This window comes from Vulpes vulpes, chromosome 1 (assembly GCF_048418805.1).
Source record: "Vulpes vulpes isolate BD-2025 chromosome 1, VulVul3, whole genome shotgun sequence".
NCBI lineage: Eukaryota > Metazoa > Chordata > Mammalia > Carnivora > Canidae > Vulpes > Vulpes vulpes.
The window spans coordinates 6,773,217-6,786,438 of NC_132780.1; the positions used below are offsets into that span (position 1 = coordinate 6,773,217).

At 36.3% G+C, this 13,222-nt stretch overlaps 1 protein-coding gene and 1 pseudogene across 14 annotated transcripts in view; one reads left to right on the forward strand and one right to left on the reverse strand.

Annotated features, from left to right (window-relative positions):
• ZNF568 (zinc finger protein 568) overlaps positions 1-13,222 on the reverse strand; it is an 82,449-nt gene that overhangs the window by 55,890 nt on the left and 13,337 nt on the right. The window lies entirely within an intron of this gene.
• Positions 5,812-6,621, forward strand: LOC112928469 (14-3-3 protein theta pseudogene; annotated as a pseudogene).

Sequence of the window (13,222 nt, forward strand, 5' to 3'; positions counted from 1 at the left end):
AAAAGCAACAGAAATTGCTTGTGAAAGGGCTCAGATATCAGGTTTAACACACTAAAACTTCAAAGCATCCATTATAAACATAGCTAAAGAAAACAACAATCAAAGAAAGGACAGTATGTATACTTTTTGGATACAAAGCAAGATAGCTAGATGGTCCCATGAATACTAGATAACTATCAAAATCCTCCTAAAATACCCCAGAAATAGATCTGAAGATTGGTAGAACAAACTCTACAACTAAAGGTAAAGAGGCCATCAAAGAAAATAGGAACTGTGGAGACACAGATTGGAGAGCCCCTGTAGTGGTGAGGGAGCTGTAGTCACAGAGAAGGGCAAGAGACAGAAAAGCACACAGGGGAGCACATGGGGAAAATAAATCACCACAGCAACTGGCTTGGACAGAGAGGGCCTAAATTTGATGGGTTCTTGCAACCAGTGGACATAAGGCCCAGAGTTTTAAAGGTCAGCATGTGTGGCTCAGGAGAGTTTGGAGGACTTTGGGGCTACTCCTGGAAAAAAGGCAGGATAATCTGAAGAGCACTGGGGACACTCAATGGGGAAGTTAGTTGCTCATATTGCAGTGTGTCCCAGAGAGGCAGCATTTATAGAAAGGCCCACCTGGGAACAAAGGAACTGTCCAACACCATTTTCCTCCCAAATTTATCAGTATAAGCATAGGGCCACCTACAGAAACCAGTGCAGTGCCCACACTAGCTACCTAACTTGTTTACACTAAGCCTGCCCCCTCTGTGCTCCAGAAGAACTGCCCTTCCCGGTCATACTTGCCTCAGTCCCAGTTTGGTGGGTCCCTTCCCCCAGAAGACCAGCTCAAACCCCTGTAAACATGGTCTCTCTTGACCTGGGAGTACCGTGAGGCCTTAGTTCCTGTGGCAGTGGCAACAGGTCTCATTTCACAAAGAGATTAGAGCACGCCTAGTTAAACCACATTTGGGCGAGTGACCAAACACTGCCCACAAAGGAAAAGAGAGCCTCTGGAGACAACTGGCCTGAAAGATAAAGCAGCCAAGACACAACAGCAGAGTACAAGTGGCACACATTGGAGACAACTCCTGAAAGCAAGAGGCCTTGGGGAACAGGGGACACTACAGAGCAGGACACTATAGGATCTCTTTTTCATGAAGCCATTAATTACCCTCAAGAACAAGAGATGTTGCTGACCTTCCTAACACATAGAAACTGGCACAGAGACTTAGACATAATGGGAAGACAGAGGAATTTGTCTCAGTAGAAAGAACACGACAAGGCCATGGCCAGAGATCTAAGCAAAGAGATATAAGTTACATGCCTGATGGAGAATTTTTTAAAGAGATTTTATTTATTTATTCATGAGAGACACAGAAAGAGGCAGAGACACAGGCAGAGAGAGAAGCAGGTTCCATGCAGGGAGCCCAACGTGGGACTCGATCCTGGGACTCCAGGATCATGCCCTGGCCCAAAGGCAGACACTCAACCACTGAGCCACCCAGGCATCCCGCCTGATGGAGAATTTAAAACTGTGATCACAAGGATACTCACTGGACTTGACAAAAGAGTGGAGGACATCAGTGAGACCATTAATACAGACAAAAGGAATAACACAGCAGAGATAAAGTACTCAATAAAGAAGATGAGAAAAACACTTGGTGGAATGAACAGCAAGTTGGATGAGTAGAGGAATGAATTAATGACCTAGAAGACACAATAATGGAAAGTAATCAAGCTGAACAAAAAAGGAAAAAAAAGAATTATGCAAAACAAGAACCGATTAGGAAACTGGGTGACTCCATCAAATGTAGTAACATTTATATTGCAGCATTCCCAAAGGAAGAAGAGTGAGAAAAGGGGGCAGAGAATTTATTTAAAGAAATGATAGCTGAAAACTTCCCTAATCTGGGGAAGGAAATGGATACTCAGATCCAGGAGGCACAGAGAACCTCCAACAAAATCAACAAAAGTAGATCCATACCAAGACATATTGTAATAAAAATGGCAAAATACAGTGATAAAGAAAAAATATTAAAAGCAGCAAGACAAAAGATGATAGCTACATACAAAGGAAACCTCATAAAGATATCAGCAGATTTTTCAGCAGAAACTGTCCAAGCCAGAAAGCAGTGGCATGATATATTCAAAGTGCTGAGTGGGAAAAATCTGCAGCCAAGAATACTCTATCCAGCAAAGCTATCACTAAGAGTAGAAGGAGCTATCAAGAGTTTCCCAGACAAAAACTAAAGGAATTCATGACCACTAAACCATCCTGCAAGAAATATTAAAAGACACTCCTTGAGAAGACCAAAAATTACAGTATGAAAGTAAAAAACACAAAATCAGTAAAAATGAGTATTTCTGTAAAAAAATCATAGGACTCACAATAAAAAGATATAAAAATGACACCATATACCTAAAACATAGGGAGGAGTAAAAATGAATTCAAACTTAATGACCATCAACTTAATAGACTGCTATATGCAGATGTTACATACAAACATAACTGTAACCACAAATCAAAAACCACTAATAAATATGCAAAGAATAAAGACCAAGAAAACCAAATATACCACTAAAGAAAACCAGCAAACCATGAAAGACAAGAAAGAATCAGAGAAAATCTTCAGAAACCACAAAACAAGTAATAAAATAGCAATAAATATATATCTATCAATAGTTAGTTTGAGTGTAAATAGATTAAATGTTCCAAACAAAGGATGTAGGGTGACAGAATGGATAAAAAACCAAGACCCATCTATATGCTACCTACAAGAGACTCATTTTAGACGTAAAGACACCTGCAGAATGAAAGTAAGGGGATGGAGAAATATTTATTATGCAAATGGATGTCAAAACAAAGCCAGAGTAGCAATATATCAGACAAAATACATGTTATTTTATTTATTTTTTAAAAGAGATTTTATTTATTTATTTGAAGAGATAGAGATAGATAGCAAGAAAGCACAAGCAGGGGGGAAACAGAGAAGCAGACTCAATCCCAGGACCCTGGGATCATGACCAGAGTTGAAGGCAGACGCTTAAAGGACTGAGTCACCCAGGTGCCCTGACAAAATACATGTTGAATGAAGATAGTCATATTATACATCTATTTTGACTACAACACTATGAAACTGGAAGTCAATCACATGAAAAACTGTGGAAAGAGTACAAATACATGAAGGTCAAATAACATGCTACTAAGCAATAATGAGTCAACCAGGAAATAAAAGAATTAAAAAGTACAGGGAAACTAATGAGAATCAAAGCACAAAATCTTCGGGATGTAGCAAAAGTGGTTTCTAAGAGGGAAGTTTATGGCAATAAAAGTCCATCTCAAGAAGCAAGAAAAACCTCAGATAAACAACCTAACCTTACACTTAAAGGAGCTACCAAAAACAAAAAAATAAAAACAAAACAAAACACAACAAACAAAACCTAAAACCAGCAGAAGGAAGGAAATAACAAAGATTAGAGCAGAAATAAATGATAAACTACAAAAAAAAAAACAAAAAACAAAAAACCCAGTAGAACAAATAAATGAAACCAGGTTCTGGTTCTTTCAAAAAAAATTAAAGTGATAAACCTCTAGCTAGATTTATCAAGAAAAAAAAAAAAAGGATTCAAACAAAATCACAAATTAGAGAGGGGAAATAACAACAAACGGCACAGAAAAACATACAATTATAAGAGAATATTATGAAAAATTATATGCCAACAAACAAGGCAACCCAGAATAAATTGAGAAATTCCTAGAAACATGTAACCTACAAAAGCTGAAACAGGAAGAAATAGAAAATTTGAACAGACTGAGTACCATTAATGAAATTGTATCAGCAATCAAAAACCTCCCAAAAAACAAAAGTCCAGGACCAGACGACTTCACAGGCAAATTCTACCAAACATTTAAAGAAGAGTTAATACCTATTCTTCTCAAACTATTTCAAAAAAATTCAGAAGAGGAAAGAAAACTCCCAAATTCATTCTATGAGCCTAGCATTACCCTGATGCCAAAACCAGATAAAGATACCACAAAAAAGAGAACTACAGACCAATATCTCTGATGAACAAAGATGCAAAAACCATCAACAAAATCCTAGCAAACCAAATCCAAAAATACTTTAAAAAAAATCATTCACCATGATCAAGTGGGATTTACTCCTAGGTTGCAATGGTGGCTCAATATTCTCAAATGAATCACTATTACACATCACAACAATGAGGAAGGATAAGAACCACGTGATCATTTCAATATATGCAGAAAAGCATGTGACAAAGTACAACACCTGTTTATAATAAAAATCCCCAACAAAGTAGACTTAAAAGGACATACCTCAACATAATATAGGCCAAATATGAAAAATCCACAGCTAACATGCTAACATCAGTCTCAAGGGGGAAAAATAACCTTTCCCCTAAGATCAAGAACAAAACAAGGTTGTCCGCTCTCACCACTTTTATTCAACATAGTACTGAAAGTCTTAGCCACAGCAATCAGACTTTAAAAAGAAATAAAAGGCATTCAAATTGGTAAGGAAGAAGTTCAATTTTTACTATTTGCAGATGATGTGATACTATACAGAAAACCTGAAAGACTCTGCCAAAAATCTGCTAGAACATCTGATAAATGAGTTCAGTAAAGTGGCAGGATACAAAATCAATCTACAGAAATCTGTTGCATTTCATACAATAATGAAGCAGCAGAAATTAAGAGAATAAACCCATTTATAATTGCACCAAAAATAATAAAATACTTAGGAATAAATCTAACCAAAGAGGTGAAAGACCTGTACTCTGGAAACTATAAAGTACAAATGAAAGATATAAAAAATGATCAAAGAAATGGAAAGACATTCCATGCTCATGGACTGGAAGAACAAAAATTGTTCAAATGTCTATACTACCCAGGGGGCCCTGGCTGGCAGAGTTGGAAAAGCTTGTGACTCTCTATCTCAGGGTCATGAGTTCAAGCCCCATGTTGGATATAGTGATTAAAATAACTAACTTAAAAAAATGTCTATATTCCCACAGCTGTCTACATTTAATGTAATCCTGATCAAACCACTAATCAGTTTCATGGAAGTAGAACAATCATAAAATCTGTATGGAACAAGAAATAGCCAAAGCAATCTTGAAAAGGAAAAACAGGGGCATGTGGCTGGCTCAGGTGCCAGAAGAACATGAAACTCTTGATCTTGGCTTAAGATGGTGGTGTGGTGGGTGGTGGGTGGTGGGTGGTGGTGGTGGTGGTGGTGGTGGTGGTGGTGGTTGTGAGTATAGGTTACTTAATAAAATAAAACTAAATAAAAACTTTACAAAAGAAAAGCTGGAGGCATCACAATTCCAGACTTCAGGGTTTCCTATAAAGCTACAGTAATCAAAACAATATGGTACTGGCACAAAAATAGACATATAAATCAATAGAACAGAATAGAAAATCCAGAAATAAATCCACATTTATATGGCCAATTAATCTTTGACAAAGCAGGAAAGAATATCCAGTGGCAAAAAGAGTCTCTTCAACAAATCGTGCTGGGGAAACTAGAGAGCAACATGCAAAGAATGAAAGTGGAACACTTTCTTACACCATATAGATAAATAAATTAAAAATGGATTAAAGACCTAAATGTGAGACTTGAAACCATAAAACCCTAGAAGAGAAAACAGGCATTAATTTCTGACACTGGTGCAGCAATTTTTTCTCAATAGGTCCCTTTAGGCAAAGAAAACAAAACCAAAAATAGACTTGTGCCCCGGTGGCAATGAAGGCCCTCCCTATGCCTTGTCCCCATCTAATTGGTGTTCTTCCTCACTCTCCTCCTCCCCATGGAGAAGATGGAGCTCATCCAGAAGGTGAAGCTGGCTGAGCAGGGCAAGTGCTATGACAACATGGCAATTTGCGTTAAGGCCAAGACTGAGCAGGGAGCCAAGCTGTACAACAAGTAGCACAACCTGCTCTCAGTAACCTACACGAATGCGGTCGGGGCTGCAGGTCAGCGTAGAAAGTCATCTGGAGCACAGCGCTGAAAACGGACACCTCCGACAAGTTGCAGCTATTTAAGAACTATTGGGAGAAAGTGGACTTTGAACTGAGGCCCATGGGCATCATAGTATTAGAATTGTTGGACAAATATTTATTAACCAATGTGACTAATCCAGAGAGTAAGGTCTTTTACCTGAAAATGGAGATTACTTCTGATATTTTGCTGAAGTTGCATGTGACTATAATAGAAAACAAACACTAGATAATTCTCAAGGAGCTTACCAAGAGGCTTTTGATATAAGCAAGAGATGCAACCTACATACCTGATCTGCCTGGGGCTGGCTCTTAACTTTTCTGTATTTTACTATGAGATCCTTAATAACCCAGAGCTTGCCTGCACACTGGCTCAAACTGCTTTTGATTAGGACACTGCAGAACATGATACACTGAGTGAAGACTCATGCAAAGATAGCACTCTTATCATGCAGTTGCTTAGAGACAACCTAACATTATGAACATCAGACAGTGCTAGACAAGAATGTGATGTGTCAGAAGGGGCAGGAAAACTAAATGCATACAAGATGTCATCCTTCTTCCCCTCAAGAAACCTTTTTACTCATCTTCATTTCTTATTCCATTTGGATTTCCTATAGCAAAGAAACCCATTCATGTGGATGGAATCAAGTGTTTATATATAGTCTTTTCACACTGTGGCCTTAGGAAGACTCTTCCTTGATGCATGTTTGTCTTGGCCTTCCTGATATACAAGTTACTGCTGTAAAGAAGTATTAGTAGCTTCATTTCATATCAACAAAGGTAACATCCAAACACTTATGTAGAGGACTAAAAATATATCTGATATTTAAATAATCTGAACCAGTTCTGCAAGTGACTGTTTTATATTACTATAAAGATAGGAAAATTTAGTTCATTACAATTTAAAAAGTGTCCTACATAACTTAATTTCTACATTCCTTCCCTTACTCTTCCTTCAGGGATTTCCTTTCAGTAAGCAACTTTTCCATGCACTTAATGTATTTCTTTCTGGTAGGAATCCAGAAGTATTAGACTGATTAGAAAACCATTTTGCATTTCTGTGTTGGGCGTTATAAACTGAAATGCCTCCCTGATTATATATGATGGAGGTCCTGAGTATCTGTGACAACAGGAAATTTCCTTATTCGTTTTTCATTTGCTATTTAAGTTGACAACTTCCCAATAAAAAATTCACTTATACCTCCAAAAAAAAAAAAAAAAAAAAAAGCAAAAATAAACTCTTGGGACTACATCAAAATAAAAAACTTCAGCACAGTAAAGGAAATAATCAACAGAACCAAAAGCCAAACCATGGACTGGGAAAAGGTATTTGCAAACGATATATCTGATAAAGGGTTAATATCCAAAATATATAAAGAACTTATAAAACTCAACACCTAAAAAGTAAATAATCCAATTAGAAAATGGGCAGAAGACACTTATCAAAGAATATCTCCAAAGAACACATACAGATGGCCAAAAGATACGAAAAGATGCTCACCATCACTTATCATCAGGGAAATGCAAATCAAAACTACAATGGAAGACCTCACAACTGCAAGAATGGTGGGAATGCAAACTGGTGCAGCCATTCTGGAAAACAATATGAAAATTTCTAAAAAAGTTAAAAATAGAACTACCCTATGACCTAGCAATCACACTACTGAGTATTTACCCAAAGAATACAAAAATGGTAACACACACACACACACACACACACGTTGGACTATTATCCAATCATAAAAAAGAATCAAATATTGCCTCTTGCAACAACATGGATGGTCTAGAAAGTACAATGCTGAGATAATTCAGTTAGAGAAAGACAAATACCATATGACTTCATTCGTGTGTAGAATTTAAGAAACAAAACAAGCAAAGGGAAAGGAGGAAAAAAAAGAGGGAGGGAGAGAGAGAGAGAGAGAAACCAAGAAACAGATTCTTAACTATAGAGAACAAGTTGATGGTTAGTAGAGGGGAGGTAGGTAGAGGGATAGGTAAAATTAGTTATGGAACTTAAGGAATGCATTTGTGATGAGCACAAGGTCATTAAAACAAAAACTAAAAAAATATAAAGAAAGGATGAGATAATGAGAATGTCTCATCAAATGGAGAATATAAACCAAGAGACAGAAGTTATAAGAGGAGCCAAACAAATTTTGTAATTGAAAAGTACAATAACCAATGTGAAAAATTCACTAGACAGGCTCAGTAGAAGATCTGAACTGGCAGAAGAAAGAATTAGCCAACTTGTAGACTAACATGAGATTCTACAATCTGAGAACCAAAGAGGAGAAAGAAAGAAGAAAAATAAACAGAGTCTCAGAGAAATATGGGATATCAAGCGCACAATCAAATGTGCACATCAAGTGTACCAATATACACGTGGTGAAAGTACTAAAAGCAGATGAAAAAGGTAATGCTATAGAAAAACATTCCAAGAAGTAATAACTGAACCCTACCCAAACTTGATGAAAAACAATCTATGAATCCAAGAAGCTAAATGAGCTCCATGTAAAAAATACATACACACACACACATGCACACACAGATCCACATCCAGATATATCCTAGCAAAAATGCTTAAGGCCAGAGACAGAGAAAATCTTGAAAGCAAAACTGTACTAGAGTAAGGCAAATGACACCAGATGGGAACTCCACCATATATGAATGAAGGACAAAAACTAGAAATGGTAAATAAGGATAATTTAACAAATATTGTAAATATATACTTGTTCCCCTTTCCCTTCCTAGCTTTTTAAATAGATGTAACATGAAATGCATAAATAATTATAATAATGCTTTGGGTTTGTAACATAGATGTACTATACATAACAATAATAATACACAATGGGGGAAGACAGAATAGAGCAACATAGGACTAAATGTTTCTATATCTTAGTGGAGTTTAGCATAAACTTGAAGAAGATTCTGTTATGTTAAAATGTATAAGCCCTAGAATAACCACAAAGGAAATAGAGTGAAAAATCATTAAAGAAGTTAAAATTTGGGATCCCTGGGTGGCGCAGCGGTTTAGTGCCTGCCTTTGGCCCAGGGCGCGATCCTGGAGACCCGGGATTGAATCCCACATCGGGCTCCTGGAAAAAGTTAAAATATTACACTAGAAAATATTTATTTAATGAAAAAAAACAGTAAAGGGGAAACAAAAAAGAACTGAGACATGGAAAACAAAAAGGGAAATGGCAGGCTTATTAAATCTATTTTAGTGATAATATAAGCAATATATGGATTAAAAATCAAAAAAGAGGCAGACATTGATGGAAAAATAAGATCCAACTCTATGCTGTCTACAATGAGATGTACTTTAAATTCAAACAAAAAAATAGGTTGAAAGTAAAAGGACTGAAAAAGATATATCACGCCAAGAACAATAATAAGAAACCTGTAGTGCAAATGCTAATATTAAGTAAAATAAACTTTAAAACAAAAATTGTTACTAGAAATAAAAAGATTTTGTAATGATAAAAGTATAAATCCCATAGAAAGAATAATTATAAACATGTTTTTAAAGATTTTATTTATTTATTCATGAGAGACACAGAGAGAGAGAGGCAGAGACATAGGCAGAGGGAGAAGCAGGCTGCATGCAGGGAGCCTGATGTAAGACTTGATCCTGGGACTCCGGGATCACGCCCTGAGCCGAAGGCAGAGGCTCAACCACTGAGCCACCCAAGCATCCCTAATTATAAATATATATGCATCTAACAGAGTCTCAAAAGACATGAAGCAAAATCTGACAGAATTGAAGGGAGAAAATGACAATTCAACAATAATAACAGGAGACTTCAAATACCACTTTCAACAATGGATAGAGCAAGTAGGCAGATTATCAGCAAAAAAATACAAGACTTGAACATTATAAACCAACTAGACCTAACAGATATATGTGGAATACTCCTCCACCTAACAATAGTAGAACATACATCCTTCTCAAATGTACATTAAACACTCACCAAGATAAACAATATGTTAGACAATAAAAGAAGTCCCCAAAATTTTAAAGAATTAAAATTGTATAAAATACGCTCTCTGATCACAATGGATAAAAATTAGAAATTAGTAACAGAAAGAAATCTATGAAATTTACAAATATGTGAAAATTAAACAACACTCCTAAATAATGAATGGCTGAATAAAGAAATCACAATGAAAATTATTAAATGCTATGAGATGAATGAAAATGACACAATATAACAGAACTTATATGTAATGCCACTAAAGCAAGACTTAGAGGCAAATCTATAGCTGCATTAATGCAGTATGCCAGTGGATTAGATGATTTACACAAAATAGACAAATTCCTTTTTTTTTTTTTAAGATTTTATTTATTTATTCATGAGAGACACACACAGAGAGAGAGAGGCAGAGACAGGTAGAGGAAAAAGCAGGCTCCATGCAGGGAGCTTGACGTGGGACTCCATCCTGTGTCTCCAGGATCACGCCCTGGACTGAAGGCGGCACTAAACCGCTGAGTCACCCAGGCTGCCCCAAAATAGACAAATTCCTAAAAGACAAAACTAATGAACCCGAATTAAGGGAAAAAAACTAAATATATCTATAACAAATAAAGACATTGAAAGAGTAATCAAAAAACTACCCACAAATAAAAGCTCAAGCTCAGTGGCTTCACTGTATTCTACCAAACAACAAATAAAAATTAAAACCAATTCTTCACAAATTCTCCCAAAATGGAAGAGAAAACACTCAGTATTACTCTGATACTAATATCAACTAAAGACAAAAAAAGAAAACTACAGGCCACTATCTCTCATTAATAACAGAAGTAAAAATCCTCAATAAAACGCTAATAAATTTCATCCAACAAAATACAAAAAAGGAAAATAGATTTTTACAGCAACTTTATTCATAATTGCCAAAACTTAAAAGCAACCAAAATGTCCCTTGGTAGGTGAATGGATAAACAGTGGTATATCCAGATATGGAATATTATTCAGTGCTAAAAAGAAATGAACTATCAACTCATAAGAAGACATGGAGGAACTTTATTGTGCATATAACTAAGAGAAGCCAATCTGAAAGGCTAGTACTGTATGATTCCAACTACAGGACATTCTGAAACGGGCAAAACTATGGAGACAGTAAAGATCGCTGACTGCCGGGAATTGGGGGAGGAGTGGACCAATGAATAGACAGAGCACAGGGGATTTTTAAGTCAATTAAAATTCTCTGTATGATACTATAATGATGGATACATGCCATTATACACTTATCCAATTCCATCAAATGGGCAACATCAAGAGTGAACCCTAATGTAGACTATGGATTTGGGTAATTATGATGTCAATATAGGTTCCATAAATTGTAATACCTCTATCAGTTCCAGTGGGGAATACTGATAATGGGCAAGCCATGCATGCATGGGGGCAAGGAGTATATGGGAAATCTTTATACTTTCAACTCTGCTGTGAACCTAAAACTATTTTCATATGGCATGATTTTGAACATAGAAAATCTAAGGAATCTATGAAAATTCTATTAAAATAAATAAACAATAAAAAATTTCTGCAAGGTTGCAGAATATAGGATCAACACAAAAACCTCAACTGAATTTCTCGACACAGTGAGCATCCAAATATGAAATTAAGAAAACAATCCCACTTACATTAGCATCAAAAAGAATAAAATACTTAAGGATAAATTTAACAAAATATGTGTCAAACTTACATTCTGAAAATTACAAAATACCACTTTAAAAACCTAAAAACAAAAAAAGAAAGACATCCCATGTTCATGGATTATAAAAATATATAGGAGATGAGTATGTTGAAAGATGATGACAAATATGGAGGATGGAGAATGAAGCCCTAATCTAAAAACTATACTCACTGTTGAGAAACCACAATGGCACAAATGAAAAAAAATTTTGAGGGAGTGAAATAAAAAGAGATATTATGACAATGTTAAAAAACAAAAAAACAAAAATAAGGGTGTAAAAATTATAACCTTGGATTAGACACCAAAAGTGCAAGCAACAAATGGAAAAAATGGACATCAAAAAATGTAAGAATTTTGTGCTTTGAAGAACATCATCAAGAAAGTGAAAAGACAACTCATAGCCTTCACTGGGGCTGTGAGCTGGGCTCATGTCTGCTCCTCATGTGTTCATTCAGGTGAAAGGGCAGCTTCCTGGGGCAAGCTCTTTACTTGACTTGGTTCATGTACTCCAGTAATTTGCCAAGGCCAGTTAACCTGCATCCCAAAGCAGAGCCTGAACCTACACAGTCAATGTGCAGGTTCCAAGCATAAGAATAAATGCCTGTTGTTCTACTGGCAAAGGAAGCAGAAAAGTGGAATAGATACCTGATTAACATATACCTAACTAAAAAAATTTTCAACATACTAGGATTTCAAAGTGGAGCTAGATTTAGACATTTTTCCTGGTTAACAGTGAGGCTGTAGAGTCTGACATCAAAATTTACAGGCTTCAAAATTTACTAATTGTGCAACCTCAACAGTAGCCAAATTTGAGCCTCAGTTTCCTCATCTGTCATTTCCTCAATGAGTTGATGTAAAAACTAAAGAAGACAAAAGATGAGAAGCACTTAGAACTAAGCTTAGGACCCACTAATCATTCAATAAATTTTACAACTAGATAATCCCTATGGAATATAAACCATAACAAAGGAAAAACAACGGAAAACATATTTTCCACTAGTTGTAAAAAATTAGCATTAAAACATCTTTTCCATTAAGTTTAGTGAATGAGCATAAATCTCATAGAAAAAAAAAACAAAAATTACATTCCTGAAAAACCTATAAAACAAGTAACAGAAGACCTAGAAGTAAATATTGGAATTTCTGACAGTATAAAATGATGAATCAGGGGTGCCTGGGTGGCTCAGTTGGTTAAGAATCCCTTTTAGGGGATCCCTGGGTGGCTCAGTGGTTTAGCACCCGCCTTTGACCCAGAGCGTGATCTTGGAGTCCCGGGATCGGATCCTGCATTGGGCCCCCTGCCTGGGGCCAGCTTCTCCCTCTGCCTCTCTCTCGATCTGTGTCTCTCAGGAATAAATAAATAAAATCTTAAAAAAAAAAAAAAAAAAAAAGAATCTGCCTTTAGCTCAAGCTCAGGTCATGATCTTGGGGTCTTGGGATTAAGCCTTGTGCCCTCCTCCCTACTCAGCAGGAGGCCTGCTTCTCCCTCTCCCCGCTTGTGTTCCGTCAAATAAATAAATTTTA